We start from the raw sequence: 3,836 nt of genomic DNA on the forward strand, positions 1-3,836 counted from the left end.
GAAGGTGTCCATCCTGTAATAGACATCGGTACCCGAGGGAAGGGTGTCCATTAAAAAGTCAGTGAGCTCTCCTTTGAGAGACCCGTATCTGATTCCAGTCTGATTGGGCCCTCCTGAGGCGGCAGTGTAAGGTTTTTAATCTTGTAAGTGAAGCAAAAAGGCAGAAATGAAGGCTCACTTTTGTCGTCACAATTTTTTTTCTCTGCTGAAGAACAAGAGCTTCAGTTCTAACGCCGCTGGCATGAACAGATCTATCATCTGTTTTATTATACAGCACATGTTCTGGGATTATGTACAGTATTAGGTTAAATAGGACTTGGGGATAATGATTAAACTGTGAAAATGAAAACCACCAGAGGACTTTACACCATCTCACTGCTGAAAAGATTACTTCACCAACCATTTTGCTAATTAATTATTCATTTAGGTCATTTATCAAATGCTAATGCCAAACATTGCCTGGTTCCAACGTCTGAAAAATGAGTATTTGCTGCTTCTTTTCTCTCATTTACAGCGGTGTTATTGTATATTAATTATCTTTGCTTTGGGGCACTGCTGTTTGGAGAAAACAAGCATTTGAAGATATAATATTGTGTTTGTGGCCATTTTACTTTTGAGTTATGTGATTATTGTCGTGCGTTTCTGTTTGTCTGTGCGCAACATTAATCAAAAATGGACTAACGGATTTGGATGAAATTTTCAGGGAAGGTCAGAAATGACACAAAGACCAAGTGATTAGATTTTGGCAGTGATGCAGCTTATAGTCTGGATCCACAGATTTGTTAAAGATTTCTGTGTCATAGCAAGATAGCGGCATGACGTCACTGTAACTATGACAACAAGTGAACACTACGTCAGCTACCTGCTGATGATCACATGATTGCGATCCTACTACAAGTAAAACGCTGCAGACCACGAATTGTTTAAAGATTTCATCCGTCTGAAATCATACAACGACTGAGCAGCCTTAGCAGAGTACTGTGCTTTCTGGGTGCTTTTCTTTTTTAATTTGGCATTTGACGGATTAAACAATTTATGATTGTGGGATTATCAGATTAGGCTGCACTTTTCTTCCATCGTACATGTTCAAAAACATGTTCAGTTGGAGTTACAGGAATATCTTTAATTCATTTAACCTATTTGTCTTTTAAGCACACACTGCAGTGTGGAATGCATTAAATGCTAATGTGGTTTCATCCTGCTGCAGAAACTGAAAGTAGAAAATGTTTGAGTGATTACACCTGGCAGGGAGCAGTTAAATTACTTGTGGATGTCTTGATAAAACCAAAAAAAAAAAAAAAAAAAAATTAGGAAGAAAATTACCCCAGCTCTTTTACTACAATACAGTTCCTTGATCTCTCTCAGAGCTCAGTTTCTGCAGAGCAGCATCAACTTGGTGACTGAGGAAATTTCAAGCAACTATTCCTCTTAATGTCATCATGTACCGATTTAAAATAAGATCCTCAAACACATTCAAAGCCACTGCACTTATTGAACTGTTGCCTGTAATAAACACACAGAGAATGTGTATAACCTTCTAAAATCAGTGTGTGCTGGTTTACAGTATTTGCCTGCCGCTGACTCATATGAAGGTGAGACAACCTAAAATTACCTTCCATTATTTCCTGAGCCCCCTTCATGCTAAAGCTCGTCCATCAAACATTTTTGGAGCTTCAAGGTGTTGGGTTGATGTTGTACTAGAGTGCCCTCTAGTGTTGACATGTGTGTCCCTGTTCACCTGAAACCACATATGCTGTATAATCTACTGTTGCCACACAGTTCAGTTCAGGTTTGATGATTCATCCACAAAAGTTACATTTGCGTTTCATCGTTTGCTTGTTTTGCAACATTTTTTCTCTCCAGTTGCACACAAATGCATGTCTTTGTATCATCTTACAGGAGCAGAACAAACCCTCGGAGTCAGACATGTGAGGGCCGGTCTACAGCAGTAAACAAGTCTGAAATTTGCTCTTAGATTACTGTAATGTAAGCTGGACAATTCAGCAAAAGTAAAGACTAGTTTCTTTTAAGCTTAAACAGTTAGCCACCCGATCCCCAGGCCAACTCTGAACTAAGACCTGTTTCCATGGTAACACTCAGTGACACGGACTGGCAAAAAGGAGGAAAACATGTTTATTTCTTGTGGTAATGTTGCAGAGAGAGCAATGAGGGGGAGTTTTTAAAGACCCCCTGTGATGAAAATTAAGTTTTTAACTTGTTAATATACATATATGGTGTTTTTTATATGCTACAAGAGACATCATGAGTGAAATAAGCAGTCAGCGTCATGTGTGAAGTGTACTGATGATGGTCTCAGAAACACAGATTCAGAGTTTTATACATAACAAATATACAAACAAAATCCTGTCTAGCTTTACTAACTTTAATTTACTGTTTAGAACTTCCTTACAAAATCTCCTTTTGTATGTGTGTGTATTATTACATTCTTAGCTTTATTTGCTTCAAAATGTTATATAATATAAAAGCATTAATTCGCTCTCCTGAAGCTAGTCAAAAAACCTGACAGTTTTGTGGAGCAGATGAATTTAGACCTTTGACTGAATTGTAAATATTACGTCAAACTTTAGCCACTGCCGAAACCTCTCTTTGTGGAAACCGGTTCCAGGTTTTGTGATTTAAAGAAACAGTTCAAAATGGGAAATATGTTCATTTGCTGAGTGGTGAATTTATGCCAAGATTGATCAATGTTTGTTTAATATGAAGACACAGCCAGAAGATTGTTAGCTTAGCATAAAGAATAGATAGCAGGAGGAGACAACAACAAAATCTGCTAAGCTCACTAATTAATATCTTGTTTGTTTAACCCTCCTGATGTCCTCATTTATGGGCACCAAAAAATATTGTTTCTTTGTCTGAAAAAAATCCAAAAATTCAGCAAAAAATTTCCCCAAATTTCTGAAAATTTGCAAAACCTTCAGGAAGAAAATTGCAATAATTCCTTAAAAAAAAAAAAAAAATTGGCAAAAAAAAGTCTTGTGAATATTTTAAAAAAAATTAGTAAAAATCTCCCAAAAACCCCTAAAAACATCTAAAGTGATTCCATATATATCAGTAAAACTTCTAATATTTTCTTTAAGAACATTCAGAAAAAAATCAACCAAAATCCAGCGAAATTCACTGGATTTTGGTTGATCTTTTTCTGAATGTTCTTAAGAAACATTTTTAACATTTCTTTCTTTTCCACCAAAAAATGTTCAAAGATACCCAAAAAATGTTGAAAATGTGGACATCAGAAGTTTCACTGTGAAAATATATTTTGTCCACATTTTCAAACTTTAAAACGGGTCAATTTTGACCCGTGGGACAACATGAGGGTTAAAGTCTTTTTGAATTTTCTTGTAAAATACAACTCAAAACAAGATAATTTCAAGATTGTTTGACTTAACAAGAAATTTAAGATGCACTGTCTTAAAACAAGCCCCTCCATTTTGCTGAAATGCCACTTGTTAAGTGAATTTATCTTAAATCAAGTGGGATGAGATATTTTGACTAAAAATAAGACAAATAGATTTGGTAAGAATTTGATTTTTTGCAGTGTAGTGGAACTGCTGACAAGTGACATAAAGCTGAAATGAGACAAGTTTCCCCAACAAGTCACTTCTATTTTTGTAAACAGTGTGTACCCACAGCTACACTTAAGATTTGCTTTCAAAATGTAAAATCTTATTCACAAAATAATGACTGACTATAGCTACCAAGTAAAGCAAGGCAGTTAAACTCAAATGCAGTACTTAAATAAATACACCATCTCTATGAAGCAGCTCAGTCCTTTGAAACCAACTGATTAAAGAGCAGAAACAAACTTCAGTGCGCCC

Source organism: Amphiprion ocellaris, chromosome 5 (genome assembly GCF_022539595.1).
Source record: "Amphiprion ocellaris isolate individual 3 ecotype Okinawa chromosome 5, ASM2253959v1, whole genome shotgun sequence".
NCBI lineage: Eukaryota > Metazoa > Chordata > Actinopteri > Pomacentridae > Amphiprion > Amphiprion ocellaris.